The sequence below is a fragment of the Pantherophis guttatus genome, chromosome 3, assembly GCF_059756535.1.
Source record: "Pantherophis guttatus breed Tessera chromosome 3, ASM5975653v1, whole genome shotgun sequence".
NCBI lineage: Eukaryota > Metazoa > Chordata > Lepidosauria > Squamata > Colubridae > Pantherophis > Pantherophis guttatus.
Genome location: NC_142065.1, coordinates 44,007,512 through 44,026,364, shown reverse-complemented (window position 1 = coordinate 44,026,364; position 18,853 = coordinate 44,007,512). Strand labels below are relative to the sequence as shown.

At 38.6% G+C, this 18,853-nt stretch overlaps 1 protein-coding gene and 1 long non-coding RNA gene across 3 annotated transcripts in view; both read left to right on the top strand.

Moving 5' to 3' along the window:
• LOC117664328 (complement receptor type 1) overlaps positions 1–3,606 on the top strand; it is a 108,690-nt gene extending 105,084 nt beyond the window's left edge. The window contains exon 36 of the mRNA XM_087890668.1: positions 2,282–3,606. The gene's annotated coding sequence lies outside the window, so the exon portion shown is untranslated. The remainder of the gene's footprint in view (positions 1–2,281) is intronic.
• Positions 3,607–3,809: 203 nt separating this feature from the next.
• On the top strand, positions 3,810–18,433 carry LOC148114564 (uncharacterized). 2 transcript variants are annotated; one of them, XR_015733036.1, is made up of 3 exons: positions 3,810–3,988; positions 6,035–6,120; positions 10,524–18,433. It is a non-coding gene; the product is annotated as an uncharacterized LOC148114564 (long non-coding RNA). The 2 variants fall into 2 exon arrangements; XR_015733035.1 differs by lacking the exon at positions 10,524–18,433 and having other exon boundaries at positions 6,035–6,958.
• The last annotated feature ends 420 nt before the right edge of the window (positions 18,434–18,853 follow it).

Here is an 18,853-nt window from a genome sequence, read left to right as displayed (position 1 = left end):
AGGAACGTATTCTATAAAATCTTGCTTTCCTGCTAGATTATTGCTCATTCAGAGTGCTAACAACTCCGGAGCTACCCACCATCTTGGCTTCATGACTGTACACTAATCAATATTAAGCTGGATGTTTTAATGTGATACGAATATATAATTTCAATGAGAATATTTACATCTGGAGAATAATTTACTGATCTCGCCAGCAAATGAATGTAGAGTATTGAAGAAGAAAGTAAGATTATAAATACAGATAGATAAACGATGAACGGAAATCTTACATTACGAGAAAGCAGAATTTGGTAACAAAAATACCCCAAAATAACTTTAATTCTGGCTATAACTTAGAACTTCATAGATTATTTAATTTATATTTATGCATAGACTATTGAATTGGTATTTATGTTCAGTCTATTACAGACAAAAGACGAATAATCGAGTCAACAATTTGGTCTTGGGCATTATGCCCCGGAACGACAAGTAAATATAATTCAGGATTTTGCAAGATGGTGATGCAGCAAAATGGCTACCAAGAAAGCTACATTGCATCGTTTCTCTTCTTCAAGCAATTCTGAAACACAAAAATCTTCTAAAAATGTGCTTTTGTAAAGGCGCAGTAAAATGTTTAATTTAAACATAAATATTAAAAAATCTAGTTGTGGGGATGGAGTAGAGGAAACCACAATCCTCTATTCTGTCTTCCTTGCAAAAACTTAAGCTTCATATTTGCTACTATAGGAAATATTTCCTCCCAACTATAAATGCAAATGTTGAGGAAATAGTATGTTCCTCAAATTCTTATTTTTTTTAAATTGTGGAAGAAAATGGTAGACAGAGTTACCACACCCAAATCAATACAAATGACTACCTGGTACAAGATGAGAAAATGCAAAATGTGACTATATTTTAAGTCTGTATTCTGGTTGGAACAGGGTGAGGGAAATCAAAGTGAGCTATCAAGTTTATAATAAAATACTATTTTATGAACTATTTAATTTTTTTAAAAAATATAGAAAATCCAGGAGAGAAAAATACCTCAAGAAAATTATTCTGCTCCCAGCAACAGCAAGTATCTTCTGGATACAAATTGAAGACTGTTTTTTGTACGAGACAGAAATTAATAGCAATAGTACCATCGGCTCTGAATATATTTCGCCAGCAACAAAATGGACAGGAGTCATCATTAAACTATATATTCTCCTGCTGTTAGAATGCGTGAAAGTAATACATGCTAATACCAAAACATTTCTGATTAAGAACACAAGTTTTGATATGATTTTAAAGATAGGCTCCCTCCCTCCCTCCCCACAACTATGTTTTGTTAATATTATTTAGCTTGTTAAAGAAATAGTAGATTCAAACTTAGATGCGTCACAAACAATCACTAGAAAAAATGTAGAGTTAAGAATTGGGTCCATCTGTTTGCCAAAATTGTGCCAATAAAAAAATAAAAATAGCAGTAGCTAGGGATACACATTATGTTTATTGCATGGCCTTGGTAAATTTCATCCATACTATGTAATCCTAATATAAAAGAACAACCCCATTTTATAAGGAAGCCCTTTCATTTCAGGAAACACTTCATGGTTCTTAAAAAAAACAAGCAGAAGTCTCAACATTCCTGTGACGCACATCTTATTATGCCCACTTTGCGGATGACAAAGAAAAGCAGAAACGGGCAAATTAGCCCAAGGTCACAAAGCTGAGCAAGGTACTAATGCCAAATCCTCTGGCTTCAGGGTAGCACCAGAAGTCTCAAAACCACCTGCAGACAAGTTCTGTACAAACCTGTGGTTCACTTCTATCGTTAACCTGAGACATAAGAGACGAACTGTCAAATCTTTCCACAACAGTAGAGCAAAAATGATGCCTTTTCACTCACTACAGCTTTACTTTTCATAAGTTGAAGTATCTTTATGTGAGCAATTACTTATTAAAGCAGCAATGACTAAGAACTGCATTCAGATTTATAAAAATAAATTGACATACACATAAATAATCTCAACCTTCAACGCTTGGGTGAGAAAATGCACTTATTTGGGGGAATCATGAAAAAGTATGTACTATTAATCTTCTTCTTGTACAAATCCAACTCATTCTAAAAATATTTAAGGTATGCCATTATCGAGCATCATGTGACAAGAAAAAGCAAATGAACGCCCCCGTACCAATATACAATCCCTAGTGGCTGTATCTAAAAAACGCAAGTTATGTTTGTTTAGATGGCGTCGGTCAAAATGAAAGTAACCCAACTTTTTTCAAACCTACTCACTTTTTTTGTTCGTGACAGAAGAAGCAAAATCTCAGCCTGAGTGTATCCCATCACAGATGGATCTTTGATTGCCCTCCTCTGCAGAATTAGCACCGCAGGATGCAAGACTGCCTCTGGAGGAGAAAGCTTTGCAGAGCAAGGACTCTCAGTGGGGAGAAGGAGAAACGAAGGTGGTACACTTCCAATGGAAGAATTTCAAATTAGGCAGAAAGCTTGACAACGGAGAAGAGATAATAAAAACGAAGTTATGCTTGAGAATGTATCAGAGGAGGTAGGTATCTGTCACATCTATCCTTCTTCTCCTTTCACGTATCATGTCCATTTCCAGATATGGCTTCCTGGTTATGTCTCCTTCCTTCTGAATAGCAGACTATGCTTGTTCATTCTTCCTGGGACTATTAAAGCCTGCAAGCAATAAAATCTTGAAACAATACTTGAGAAGACAGGAGTACTTTAGAAGAATCAAGATGGCGAATCAAAATGTTATCTGATCTGGTTCCAAAGCCAGAAACTACTGCTGAACAACCGGCTATACTTGACTCTCTCAATGCCAGTGAGTCACCCACACAGATTCTTATATTATTGTTAAATCCTTCAGTTTACTGGAACACTTCATGAGAATGTGCCACAGGAAATAGTCCCCCATGCTCTGTGATAATGCTTATTGCTTAGAATTTCATTGAAATTCCAAAAGAAAAAAGAAAGAACATAGACTTCATCCTCCATAATAATTTTATATCTGGAATTGGCTTTGGGATAGGGAAAGGGAATTGGGAAGGGAAAACATAGTTGATCTGAAATGTTAAAGAACCACGTCTACTTAGATACGGTATGTACCATAAATGAAAGGTTTCCAGCCCCTACCTGAACTGGTTTATAGCTCACAACTGCCCAACTATCCTACCATCTTAGAATTCACAACTATCTCATTTAAAAGCAAAATAAAACAACCAGAAAGTAAACTTTGTATTTCTTACCACTATATTCATCCAGCACTGACTTTCGATTCACAGTGTTGTAACCTAAGACACAGTTTTTGTTCTAAGCTCTGTCCAGCGTTTTACAGATTCTCCTCTAACAAGCAATCTCTCTGTCCTCAAGAGAGTTTATAACAGAAGAAAACAGCTTGGTCTAGTTAAGAGTTTTTTCACACAAAGGCAAAGATAGACACCCACTAAAGTCTCTTTTTGTTATCTCCTCTGAAGGCTATAATAATGTCATGTCATCGTGGCTTGTCTCACAGCAGCCGGAAATATGCCTGTCACTGATGCAACTCGAGTCACAGAATATTTGTTTTTCCTTCTGCGTCACTTGCACCAGTAATAAACTAAAGTAACCTACAATAGACAAGCTCCTGCTTTTTGCTTTTCTCTTTAAAACACTAGCTCTGAGAATACAGACACATTCCAAAGTGCTTGCTGTAAAGGAGAGGAGTGGGTGGGAATAAAAGCAAATAGCCAACATTTTAAGTCACAAACTGTTCAGAACCCCTTTTAAAGCAATTGGAATGGAACATTTAGATTTGATATTCTGGCTCTAACCAATCTCAGATAGCATTTCACCTGCCACTGCTTCTCCCTCCAATGGAAATCAGTGTTTAGAATGAAAGCCCTCCCCAGCCAATCATGTGCAATCTCAGGCACTCAGTTAATGATGCAGCAGTACAGGGAAGACTATCACATGTGAGCTGGAAGGCTGCCAACATGGAGACACGCAGAGAGAAAGGTAAACAACTTTCCGACGCCAAAATGATGACATTTAATTCTTAAATGCAATCTTCCCTTCTTAACTCACCCTCTGTCAGCTGGTCTGGGGCTTCACAATGTACCTGTCCCCTCTCCACCCCCCCCCCAACCAATGCTTTCTAAACCTAACAACATGCCAAGCAAAGATCCCTGCGTCATCATTTGTCTATTTGCCACTTTCTTAACTCTGCAGATACAGATTCTCAGCCTTAAAGAGCCAGAGTGTTTTGAGAAACCCCTCTGCCAACTTCTTGATTTAATAAGGAAATTGGGGAAAGGGATATTAGATGGCATCCTCTGCAAAGCTACTGTTCTATTTCCCATCCTTGTTTCTTGACTCTGCATTATAGCTAGCTATGCACTGACATTTTACAACTTGTGCCTTCATTCCATTGGTCTGATGCAGACACAGAAACAACATTTAGCCATAGGAAAATAATACTGGATGAAAAGTTTGAGGGATGGGAGGGCAGAAAGATACCTCTAGGCACATACATACAAAGTGAGACACTCAGTTCAACTCCCCCACAACTCCGATAAAAAAAAATACGTACGTATTTAATAGAGGAACCATGAGATCTGTTCATCTACACCTGTGCAGTCCTCAACCCTCTGTTCGCTCTGCCGCAGCACAGAACATTCCAGAATTTTCCTCCCATTAACCCTTCCTATATCTGCCTCCCCCACCTTTGCGGGATTAATTGCGTCGCATCTTTCCGGTACCATCAGTGGACAAAATCCACTGATCTTCAACAAGTTCCCAAATAATGTTCCTTTAAAAAAAAAAAAAGCATGCTGGATTGAAAAGGAACCATGCTTCCCAATGTTGTTATTACTTCTCTTGCATGATCTCTCTCTCTCTGTCTCTTGCTGCAGTAGGCTGTTGCTAGTAGACCTATCGACAGAGCTGGCTCTCACTCTCTCCCTCTGAGCTGTGTGACGCAGCTCAAAATTCTCCAGGCTGCTCCTTGTGTTTTAACAGCAGAACTGCAGCTTTCCCCCTGAGAGCCGATGCCAGCAGTACCAGGGCCGGACAAACCAAGACTGAAAGTCACTCCCCAGCTAAGCACCCAAGTTATTTATATCTCCCTGTTCTCTCCTCACCTTGGCTTCTCTGCTTCTTTTCCACTCTTCCCTCACGTTTGCATCATCAGCTTCTCGTGGCTCCTCCACTGCTACACTTGCTCAGTTAACTCTTTTTAGGAGTGGCAGTTACAGGTTCCACTCTGGGGCAGCAGACCTGGAAACACAGTTGTTTGTTTTCAAGTGTGTGCAGACGATCTGACTGAAAGAAATACAACAGCCCTCAAAACAGAGAGCAGTTTCCAAGCAGCCAAGCAGTATCTGAATTAACCCCTTTAAAGGACAGAGAACACCCATCAGTTCCAAGAAAACAGTTGCTTTCCTCCAGGACTGGGCACACTCTCCAATAAGTGTTTCACTTTTTTGTTATATGAATGAGTACGGGTAGTCCTCGACTTACGACCACAATTGAATCCCAAAATTTCTGTTGCTACGTGAGACAGTTGTTAAATGAGTTTTGCCCCATTTTATGACATTTCTTGCCCCAGTTGTAAACTGAATCACTAGTTGTTAAGTTAATACCGTTAACTTAGTACTGTTGTTAAGTGAATGTGGTTTTCTCATTGATTTTGCTTATCAGAAGGTCGCAAAAGGTGTTCAAATGATCCTGGGACACTGCAACCATCGTAAATATGAACCAGTTGCCAAGTGTCTGAATTTTGATCATGTGTCCATGGGGATGCTGCAACGGTCATAAGCGTGAAAAATGGTCGTAAGTCACTTTTTCCAGTGCTGTTGCAACTTTGAATGGTCACTAACAAATGGTTGTAAGTCAAGGACTACCCGTAGTTATGAATGTCAAGCCTACCACTTTCCATTGAAAGAAGTGGCAATGAGGGAACAGGATAAAATACCTTTGTATAGATCAGATTCGGATACATATAATCTGAAGGTCCAAGTCACTAACAGTGGTATGGTCAAGTGTTTGTTTCTTCTTTGCCAGCTAATCCTTTGAGCTCTGCAGGACTAGGCAGCAGGAAAGGGGTTCCCTCCAAAAGGATGTGGGCAGCATTCCTGAATCTACCACTGGTAAGTATGCTGGGAGGTTAAAGGCTTGCTCAAACAGTGAAAGAAAATAATTGGAAACGTTAAGGAAAGGAAGAAAATGATCAGTATGACAAAAGAACGAAATTCAAAAATGATAGGCAGCTTCCCTTAAAGCAAGAGGCCAAAGATGAGAGAAAAATCTGGAGTGATCACCCTACACAGAAATATGCCAGCCTTAATTCTTGCACTGGAAGGCAATTCCTCATCCCCTTCTTTACTGAGCTATTTTAAAGTCCTTCCAGCCTGATAGTGACATCTGTTATGCACAGATGCATACAAAAACAACTGCAAGCTTTCATATACAGTATTAAGCAGTGCACCAAGATACCAAGCTTAGAATGCACAGGAAGGAAAAGCAAAGGACAGGCACTGAACGGAGAAACAGGCCAAGGCACGACTGAACCTCCCAAGAACTCTCATAGAACTTCTTTGTAGCAGCATTTCTTCAGCCATTTCCTTTATTCATGCTCCAGAGTTTCAGTCAATCATCTTTAACTGAAATTCAAATGAAGCAGTGTTTATCCCTGCCGAGATGCCTAAATGGATCCAAATGGGAATGGGACTCCCATTTGATTTGCTGGCCAAAACTTATTTTACAAAGCAATGAAACTGTAAATTATCAGTGAGTCAGCAAAAATTTTTAATTCTATGGAAAAAGCTAGATTGGATCCCAAATCGTTTAATGAATAGAACTTTAAGAGGATAATCTCAGAAAAAGTAGCTTTTCCAAAGAATCAGAACTTCCTGGAATTGCCATCTGATGGCTAGTGCACATCGGAAGATGTTTCACCACAAGAATAAAATAAAAATTAAAAAGTCTGCCATGCCTTCACATGTCTGATGAGTACAAACCGTTCCTAAAAGTGAAACATGACCATATGTTTCTTAATTTATAATTAGAAAGCAACCTGTAATGGACAAATTATAGAGTAAAAAACACAATGGTGTCCCCTTGAGCTAAAACAAGACAAGTTGCTAACAACAATATTGGTGAATAATATTTCCAAAAAGAAGATGATATCATAATGATTATGGGCAGCTACCAGAAATGTACATCGATTTGTTGCTAACCTAGAACAGGGGTCAGCAGCCTGTGGCTCTGGAGCCACATGTAGCTCTTTGGGCCCTCTGCTGTGGCTCTCTGTCGGGTGATTCCCACCACTGGCTGGCCCCGCCCCTCATCCTCCCTTCCCAGTCACTCTTCGCCTGACCGGAGAAGGTAAGGGCGATGGCAGGGGATGGAGAAGTGCCAGGGCATAGAGAGAAAGATACAGAGAGGGAGGGGAGAGAGAGAAATGTCAAAAGGGTTTTGTGGTTCCCTGTGTTTTTTAACAACTGGTTCTCTGCCCTAATGACCTGCTGGGTAGGTGTGGCTCGGGGCGTGTCATGTGACTGGTGGAAGTGAGTGACATTGAGTTGGCCACACCCACCCAGGTTTTGTGGCTCCCGGTGTTTTCTTTTCTGTGGGAAACGGTTCCAAATGGCTCTTTGAGTGCTTAAGGTTGCAGACCCCTGACCTAGAACCACATGTCTCTATCACTATACATTTCCATTGACTTGCTAGTTCAATATTAAATTAGTACTGAGAAAGCCAGACATAGTTTATTACTGTTTGTCTCAGAAAGACTGAGAAATGGCAATGCAGACAGTTACAACTGTATCAGTTTTGTTCTATCTTCCTGAACAGAAACAGTTGGGTACATTTTAAAAAGGCAGTATTTTTCATACCCCCTTTTTTAGTGGAACAGAATCTTTATTTTTCTCTGCAGAATGGAAGCAAAAGCATGAAAAGCAGCCGTAGTCTAATATCCAAAGTGTCAACATTAGAGAAGGACGCCATGACTGAACTTAAAATGGGAAGCAAATTACTGCTCCTTTAAAAAAAAAAGTCAGCAAGGATGTACTGAAAGTGTGAAAGCTGCATTCTTAAGAAATGGAAAATCTATCATCTTCCCCACTATTTGACAAGCACTGAAGTTATCATAGTGTAACTCATTCAATCATGGAAATGGAAAGAGCCTTGGTAGTACAGTGGTCTAAGGCACCCTGTTATTAAACTGGTTATTAAGACCAGCTGCCTGCAATTACTGCAGGTTCGAATCTCGCCAAGGCTCAAAGTTGACTCAACCTTCCATCCTTTCTAAGGTAGGTAAATTGAGGACCCAGTTGTGGGGGCAATAAGCTGACTTTGTATAAATATACAAAAGAATGAAGGCTATTGCTTAGCGCATTGTAAGCCGCCCTGAGTCTCCGGAGAAGGGTGGCATATAAATTAAAAAAAAAAAAAAATCAGAAACTTAAAAAGGACGGAGAGCATATAACAGGCAGAAGTCTTCTTGACTATTAAATATGAGTCGATCAAGAATACATGCCACTGAAACTTGACTCTATGCAAAGAACAAAACTAGAATTACTAGAGGGTCAGCATAATGATCAAATCACAATAGAAAGAACTGCACACTGCTACAGAGCTTTATGCCACATATCTTCTTTGAAACTAGGTATAGGAAACTCCCGTTCTTCAATCTATGCACAACGTAATTGTTTCACGGCATCTGGCTCTCTCAATGAAACATGAGATAATGATCTAAAGGCCATATTTATGCATAACAATTCTTCCACCAGCAGCACCAGCACTTATTATAATTCCTACAAAAGGTAGTCTAGGGATACAACAGAATACTAATTATCGTTTTACTTTAGAGAAAAAGAAAATAACTTAAACTATAATTTACATAACCTCTGCAAATTCCTTGTAGGTTCAGAACATGACAGTGACAAATCATTTCAAGGCCCTTATTTACCCTATAGCTCAAGATCAAACAACACCAAAGTATATGCAGCACCAAACTGCATTCCTTCCTGGGAATAACTGATGTATGCAAACAACCCTTTAACTCAATCTCTTTGCAAGGAAGTTTAGTCATTTCTCAGTATAGTACTTATATAAGTATGCAAACCCAGAAAGCGATTCTATACTCAAATGGTAAAGTTTCGATATTAAAAATGTTCTACTGTACTTGCAAAGAAGGTGTAACTTTAATTCTTCAGTTCATTCAGAAGTTCGATTAAATTTGCAAATTTTGATCTGTAAACCAGATTTGGTTTAGAATACAGCAAGATTATTTTTCTCCCCAATTAAGTGTGTGAAATGCCGTGATGGCTAGGATTCTGATCTAAAACCAGAGAGGCTCAGATTCAAAGTCCACATTGAATTATAGAAGCTCCTCAAACAACTTTTTACAGTTTTCTAAAACCGCATAAAATAAAATAATGGTTATAATAAAAAAGGAAAAAAGTCCTGTCGAATAATCTATGTAATAACTATAAAAAGTTATAAAGGGTAGTGCTCTGACAATAGAGAATGGAAGGTTGCCTGAGTAAGACTTAGGTTTCAAAAAAGTTGAATTTATTTTTAACAGTAATTTTTTTTTTTATTTGTTTATATTTATATACCACCCTTCTCCCGAAGGAGTCGGGGCAGTGAACAGCCAACAGCTAAAACACAAGAAATACAAAATTTAAAACAGTATTAAAATCCAATTAAATTAATTTGGCTCACAATTAAAACACCCTTATATTAAAACCGATAATTAACAATTTAAGAGTTAAAACAAATTAAAAGAGTTAGGCCAGCCCGGCTTGCTGAAATAAAAATGTCTTTAGGGAACGACGAGAGGTGTGAAGATCCAGGATCCGCCGTATCTCCGGGGGCAGCTCATTCCAGAGGGTAGGTGCTCCCACGGAGAAGGCTCTACCCCTGGGGGCCGCCAGTCGACATTGTTTGACCGACGGCACCCTGAGGAGCCCCTCTCTGTGGGAGCGTACTGGTCGGTGGGAAGCTATCGGTGGCAGAAGGCGGTCGTAAATACCTGGGTCCTAAGCCATGGAGCGCTCTAAAGGTGGTAACCAATACCTTGAAGCGCATCCGGAAGACCACCGGGAGCCAGTGCAGCTTGCGCAGGAGAGGTGTTACATGGGAGCGCCGAGTCGCCCCCATAACCACCCACACAGCCACATTCTGGACCAGCTGGAGCCTCCGGGTGCTCCTCAAGGAGAGGCCCATGCAGAGAGCATTACAGTAGTCCAGGCAGGATGTGACGAGAGCATGAGTGACCGTGCGTATGGCATCCTGATCCAGAAAGGGACGCAACTGGCGGATCAGGCGAACCTGATAAAAAGCCCCCCTGGCCACAGCCGTCATATGCTCTTCTAAAGACAGCCGGGCATCCAGGAGGACACCCAAGTTGCGAGCCCTCTCTGTGGGGGCCAACGACTCGCCCCCAATAGTCAGCGATGGCGCCAACTGACTATATCGGGATGCCGGAAGCCACAGCCACTCGGTCTTGGACAGGTTGAGCCTGAGCCTGTTTCTCCCCATCCAGATACGCACGGCCTCCAGGCACCGGGACATCACATCAAGGGCATTGTTGGGGTGGTCCGGGTTGGAGATGTACAGCTGAGTGTCATCAGCGAATGAAACCACGAAACCACGGATGATCTCACCCAGCGGCTTCACATAAATGTTGAACAAAAGGGGCGAGAGAACCGACCATTGCAGCACCCCACACACAAGGTGCCTCAAGGTTGATCTCTGTCCCCCCGTCAACACGAACTGCAACTGGTCAGAGAGGAAGGAGGAGAACCACCGCAGCACGGTGCCCCCTACCCCCAGCCCCTCCAATCGGCGCAGCATGATACCATGGTCGATGGTATCAAAAGCCGCTGAGAGATCTAATAGGACCAGGACAAAGGAACAACCCCTGTCCCGAGCCCTCAGAGATCATCAACCAACGCGACCAATGCCGTTTCCGTGCTGAACCCAGGCCTGAAGCCTGACTGGAACAGATCCAGATAGACCGTTTCCTCCAGGTACCAGGGAAGCTGTCGCGCCACAACACTCTCAACAACCTTTGCCACAAAGAGAAGGTTGGAGACTGGACGATAATTCGCTAATACAGCCAGGTCCAGGGAAGGCTTCTTAAGGAGGGGCTTCACCACCACATTAATAATCCCCTGGAGCCAGCCTCGTGTAACCTCCTGGGAGGCCAGCACCAACCAGGAGGGACATGGGTCCAATAAATATGTGGCTGCGCTAAGCCTGCCTAGAATCCTGTCCACGTCTTTGGGAGCCACTGGATCAAACTCCTCCCAGATAACATTCTCAAGGCCTGCCTCTGTCACCCCGCCTGAAATCACCCAGTCAGAGTCCAGCCCTTCCCTAATCTGAGCGATGTTGTCATGCAGATATTGCACAAAGTCCTCAGCTCTATCCTGTAAATTTGAAACATTTTTAAAATTTATATGTGAAAGTTATCAAGGAATATAAAGATAATTTTTCAGTAAATAGACAATAAGTGTTATACTGCATAGCTGCAAAAATGCTTGCAAACTAATTTTAGGAAGTACAAGAAATTGCACATCCAGCAACAAACAGCAATAAAACTCAAGAGTGGAACTTAACAGCAGGCTTAAAATACAGAACACAAAGTCCTAGTAATGCTGAGACAATGCAGGATCGTAAACCTTGTAAGAAACAATTATGCAATCACATTCAAGAAATTAATTGTGGGTTTCAGAGCTGTCCTTTGGCACCAAGGGATGCTGCTATCCTTAATTTAATTGTATATGTAAAATATATTCAATTGATAAATATCTTGTGTTATAGCTATGACAGCATCAGTAATGGGAACTATATTAGGAAACTGTACAGAGCAGGGATTTAATATCGAGTATCTCTACCCACCCTACAGGTGAGTAAATGTCAAGAAGCTGCAAGTAGGGGAAAAAAGACATGCTTCTGAACAGGAGAAACCAGTATTGCTGAAGATATTTCCATAAAGATTTGCTAAGAACAAAGAACACAGGGTGCCTCCTACTATGGAAGTTCACTTGACAACATAAGTGGAGGTAGTGGGGTTTGCACTAGTGGCACAGAAATAGCCATTCTCTGTTTGGCACCCTGTACTTCATGAGTCATGGAAGAAACGCATGAGGAAAAAAGCTCTAGAGGCAAGTGTATATTGTATGCTAGGAATGTAAAGAGATGCAAGGTGATTGTGTTGCTATTAACAATCTGAAGATTATATATACTTTATTCTTATACTGTTTCCAGTTTGGTTAGGTGTAGTACAAACACAAGTATGTGTTTATTCAGATTCCAATTTGAATGTAATGTCTCAGGCTTATTCTCATAGTCAATTTGTTTCCTAGCACAGAAAGACAATTGCAAGAAACAAGAATTCAGGAAAAAAAATACAACATGCAGTGGACTTCTAGATCCCTTTTTTTAACTTGTCATTTTGGGAGGAATTGATAATTCCTCATATCTGTCATATGAACATCCAACTATCTCTATAACACAGAGAAGGAACTATCTATCATCAGTTATTCACTTCAAGTAAACAAATATTTTCACATATACACATTTTAAATAGTGAATATAGCATGTAAAGACACTGGGCAATTGACATAAATTAATATTTTTTAAAAAAAAAATCAGGTAAAATTATAGAAAATAATGTCACTGAAAATCTGAGCATTATCATTAGCCTAGTAAAATTTGCACATCCGTAGATTAAAATGTTGAACTATCATAAAGCCAAAGATACATTTAGAATTCTCTATCACAAAATAATCATTTTAATACCATCTGAATCAAAAGGTGGAACAGCGCAGAACAGGTTTGTTAGTAAACTGTGAGTTCTGAGAACTTTGCCAGCAACTTCAGAATCTATTGTAATAAAACTGCAAATATCAAGACCCCTCAGCTTCCCACTTTAAATAATCCTTTTTGAGAAGCATCAAGCAAATGATGCTTACTTAACAGTACTGGTTCTTGCAATGTAAAAAACAAAATGTTACTTACGTTTTTAAAGGAACCATACACTCATAAAACTCAATATTATTCCTTAACGGAAATATGTATCATGACTGTTCACTCTTCTTTCTCCTTCTCCTTTCCACTACTTACATGGAAAACCATGGGTCTTCTGCAAAATGTGTAGGACTATAAACAGTTCTTAGCTACCTAATTGGAACATCGAGGTTTTTTTTTGCTCTATAAAGATGAAAACATCACAGCCAATATATTATGGAAATAAGAATGTATCAGTTTGTTAAACTCAACTCAAATATACGGTGAGATTCCTTAATATTCTGGTATTTAAAAGTGACATGAAAAGTTTTTAAAAAGGGAGAGAAAGAAAAGTTCAAAGGAAACAGGAAGTTGGTGCTGCAGCAGACAGAGTTAAGAGTTATGTAATTTCTTTACTGGGACATGGATAGGACAGCACATCGCTTGCTGATTAACTAAAAATAGAATAATCCCAATTACAGCCACACTTCAACTTTTTCCTAGGTTTCATGTTTCATGAGCTCACAGAGAACTCATGAATGGAGAGGGTGGGAAGAAAGAGACAGAAGACCAAACAGCAAGAGACCATTTTATTTTTCTTCTAACTTAGAGAACATAAATATCAACCAAATCTTCTTTTCTACTCTAATTTTCTGGGCTGTTGTATTTCAGATCTGAATAGGCTAAATTCCAGATTATTTCTTTTAAGATCCATCCTTTCCAATGTGAATATAAAATGTAGTAGATAAAGAAATGAAAATCTGTTTTGATCACTTTTACGTTAATCACTGCAAAGAAAACAATAGTTTGCCAAAGACCACTTTAAAAATTAACAGACTTTGTAGAACTAATTCTAGATGTGGCCAGTGTATAAAACAGGTTTGAACACCACATGTTTACAAAATTAGAAAACTAACAATGGTTGTTCTTATTCAGTACATTGGAGGTTTGGCTAAACATCTTTCAGGACTTGTTTTATATATTTATATTTTTTTTCCTACATACATGAAATAAATCCATATAATATTTTCCTAAGAACAAGGGGTAAATGAAATAAAAGGCATGCTCTGTCATACTAATCATGGCTTTTATTTTAAGGTTTAAAATGAAGCATGAATATTCAACCAATCATGCTTGCAGCTTTAGTTTTGAAGAACTGGCATCCTTCATATCCATATTTATAGAATGACACGTATGAAAAATAAAGACGAAAAGACTGAGGACAAAATATATCTACACACATACATACATACTGTATCAATCATAATTAATTTTACAGATTCATATTCTGTTATATAATCAAATTATTAACATCTATCATTAAACATCAGGAAAAAAGTAGAAAATTAACCCAATGTATCACCCAAATTTCTAAGTAGCCATCCCTTAAAAGTATTTTCTATTATAAAATAAGTGTACCAATGTACAGAGTTTACTACTTTTAAATTTGTATTTTGATTATGTAATATCAAATTTTTAATGACTCTTAATGTGAAACTAATGAACAAAATATAAATTTGTTTTTAAATTTTCAATATAATTTTATAATTGATAAACAGCAAAAAAGGGCAAGAAGAAAAGAAAAACAATCTGAAAATTAAGTTATAAACAACTTCAAAACTTTGATCATGTTGCTAAGTTTTCTTATTTGCCCCTTTGTTGAAAAAAATGTTTAAATGTTGACAAAGAACATGTGTCACATTTTATTACTGAACATGAAAGGATAATTGGGACATTTCTGTAAAAGTTGAAATGGAATGAGAAATAGAAGCCATGATAAAATAATAATTGCATGGCACCATAAGAGAAAGATACTCAAGAGCAAATTTATATTTGTAGTTATTAAAGGAGAAAATGACAATGAAATGGCTATAAATATTATCATAGAACGATGACAGCAAAGCTGATAGAGAACATATTAGATCTGCTATCAAAAACTATTCTCTGGTGATCAAGACAGCAAAGAAATAAAAGGGGGCATCCTGAGTAAATGAAAGTTAAAACTTACCACTTAGCTCTTCTTCCATAATTTAAGAACAGCTCACCTACCATGTTTCCAAGCAACAGGACTCCCCATCATTTTTGTCTGAGCCCTAATCATCTATGTTGATCCCACTATGTAGACTAGACTAGGAAATCATTCCACAGGAAGGCTAAAGCTATTTTTATTGAAATTAACCTTAGTAATAGAATCTTGCAAGTGTGATTAAGTTGTACATTATTTCCTCCCGTTCTTACCCTCCAATGAAACAGAGAGGTCTCTCTGCCAGAGCTACTTCAAAACATGATTTCATTTCTCAGGTCTTAAAAAATTAAGCCCCTTTTGCCTAGGACCTAAGTAATGGTTTTTATATACTGTATTCCATCAAGATAGTTTTCCATCTATGAAGCGGACTTAAACTCCCAGCAAAGCTGGCTGGGGAATTCTGGGAGTTGAAGTCATCAAGGCTTAAAGTTGCCAAGGTTGGAGACTCCTGCTCTATACAATGCACCAAACTTCAGAGGAGGCATCTATAAAATAGTAATTCCAGTCACTCCAGTAATAAATCATTGGTCAGCATTGCATTTCCAGTCAGACCATTATTTGCCCAACACAGGTAATAGAAGTTTACAACATAGAGGGAAAGGATATGGCCTAACCACATTGTGAATATGCATCAGTACATTTCATTTTCTTATACAGATCCCGATTGAGTTCTGGTTAGGTCAATATGAACCATATAAACCTCCATGCTAACCTATATCTAACCCACCTACTACTGATCAAAGTATTCCTATGCCATAATAATTGACCAGAAATCAGTAAATATGTTGCATTACATCATATTTGGAGGCTGAGAAAAGGAAAGCATATTTTTCACTTTACTCTTTATACTTTAAATTGTATCTTGATCTTTTTTTCTAGTTTAAAATAGTTTTCATGTGACATCAAATGTGTAACAGAAACCTGGAAATGAGTTTCAGCAAAAACCTTAACAAGTTGGAACAACAGACAGAATGGACAGAAACCAGTGAGATGGATTTCATGGCAAGTCTTACATTTGTGAACAAAGAATCAAAGGCATGAGGATGGATGTTTAAATAAGGGCGCGATGGTCATCCATTAGGAATACTACAGTACAGGTAGTCTTTGACCTACAACCATTTGTTTAGTGACTGTTTAAAGTTACAACAGCACTGAAAGAGTGATTTATGATCATTTTTCGCAAATACAAAAATGTACCATCCCCATGATCACATGATCAAAATTCAGGTGCTTTTGGTGTCCTGGGATCATGTCAATGGGCAAACCAAATTCACTTAATAACATGTTGATAACTTAAAAACTGTAGTGATTCACTTAGCAACTATGGCAAGAAAAACTGTAAAATGGGGCAAAATTCAGTTAACAACTGCCTTGCTTAACAACAGAAATTTTGGGGTCAATTGTGGTCATAAATCGAGGACTACCTATATGGATTTATGTCCTGGGCACACAGCTGGACTAGATGATCTTCATATCACTTCCAGACCTTACATTGCCAGTGTTTGCTATACTGAAGGTCACCTTATAATCATATACAAATTGTAACTTTATCTTTAAAAAATCTACATTTAGTTTATCTTTTAGGTTATCTATTTAGAGACATACCAAGATCCAATATTTAGTTGCTAAGCTTTAAATCCTATCTTAATCTCTCATTTCCACAACTCCTTTTCTTTTACTCATATTTACTTAATATTATTTTGTTCAACATCTGCAATGAAATCCTACTAATGCTATCCTTGTCTACCCTCTAAGGGAACATATTACAGCATGATACATATTTCAGAATCTAATGGACAAAGAAAACAATATTTATGTTAGGCCAAAACTTTCTCAGATCACCAATTAAAACAGCTGTCTTTTTGTCTTTCAGCTTAACTTGAATGATATTTGGTGTACTGGTCTCCATTCCACTGCCTAAGTTGAATGCAGACTTCTACAACTGGTGAATTCTGTTTGGTAAATTTCAGCTAGTTATCCTACAACTAAAGTCTAGGGGTGGGGTTGGGACTCAGATACAGAGGCAAGGACACATTAGCGGATGTTGAGACGTGAGGTACTGAGCTTTGTGCATCCATGTCCTGAGTTAACCCAAAGTCCTAGTTTCCATAGGTAACCGTAGCAACCTGAATTCTCATAGCAAGGGGCCTGTTTAGCTGATTACCGCAGAGAGGGCTTAAAATCATATCCTTAGTCATCTTTAGTGTTTCAAACATATGTATGAATGTCCTCTCCTTGTTTCATTAAACTGAGTAATTAAAATACAAAATAAATTGAAAAAGGGTAGGGCATAAGATTAACAATGAAGATACTATAATAATATGGATTCTAAGCAATATGACTGGTTACTTGGCAACCAGAAAGAGGTGTATCAGAAAAAAAAATGAATTACAATTATAGAAGTGGTTATTCTGGCAGCCTTTAGAGAAGGCTTTTTTAACAGAGCTTTCTTAATGCAGTTGACCTAGGAAAATAAGCAGAAATTATGTTTACAAAACATGATTTGCTATTCCTAGTTGACTACTTTGGTTTTATTACCTGGTAGCCAGACAGGGAAAGCGCACGGAGAACCTTCCCATTTGAAGAATGTTTTATCCTTTTTGTTGTTTATTTTCTTCTCTAAGAACAAGTACAGATACAGTAACATGGAGGGGGGGAAATAATACTTTTAACTGTTAGAATAGGCCAGACAGCAGTCCTATGTTAATAGCAGGGGTGGGTTCTACTTACCTTTACTACTGGTTTGCAATGGGGCCGCGCGCGCGCTCTTCAGCGCAATTGCAGAAGCTTCTGCACATGCGCAGAAGCGTTTTGATGACATCAAGGTCAGTGGGCAGAGCCTCCCGCCAGTTTTACTACTGGTTCTACAGAACCGGTGCGAACTGGGGGCAACCCACCATTGGTTAATAGCTGTTCATTTTTAAAGATAGCAAAGGCTATCTATAAGAGGTGCCTTTACAATATCAATACCTTATGAAAGCTGTATATGCACTTGTGCAGACATGCATACAGACATTTCTATATTGCTACAAAACGTTCAAATGTACAAGATGGCTGTTTAAATGATATTTGTATCTGGTATTTTTCTATAAACATTATCCAACTTCTGCCACTCAAAAGGTTCCATTTTCTTCTGAAAAATCCAACCAAGCAAACACTTGGAAACTGCTACAAATGGGAACTGCACCTGAGTTCTTGACGAGCCCTATCTAACCCAAAAAGCTTTCTGGTAAATCCATGAGGGAGATGTTGAATTGACTAAATTAGATCCCTGGTAGAAACTGGCCCAATGTCGAAGTATTATCTCCTTTCTACAGGTAAATATTTCAGCTCTTCTGTGGTGCATTTGCCAGCAATTCTATCTTGTTCACTAACAGAGCCAAAAGTAATAAAATCTCCAATACTGTAACTTATTCCAAGTTTTCTTTTCTCTTTTCAGCATATTCCATCGGTTCCTTTATTGTACTTATGAAAAGTCTAGCCAAAGAACCCCTCAATTCTTTATAGTCTTTATTCAAAAAATTTGTAATTGCTTACTTATCCTTTCTTCTCTGACCTCCACTGTCAAACTTGTAATTTGGTACAGGTTTGATTGGGATTCACTTAACATTCAAGTACTTTCCCTGGGATTCTTACTATTCTATTTGGGGGGGGCTAATCCTCTTTACATGGCACAGTCCTTCACTTCTGTTCATGACTCATTTCAATCCTTTATTTGCTTACTACCCAAAGCACCTAGTGAATATGAAGACCCATGTACAAATTAGTGAAAACTGTCACTGATAACTCCATTAATATCTTTTCTGGTGGGGAGATATCCTATAGTAAGTAAC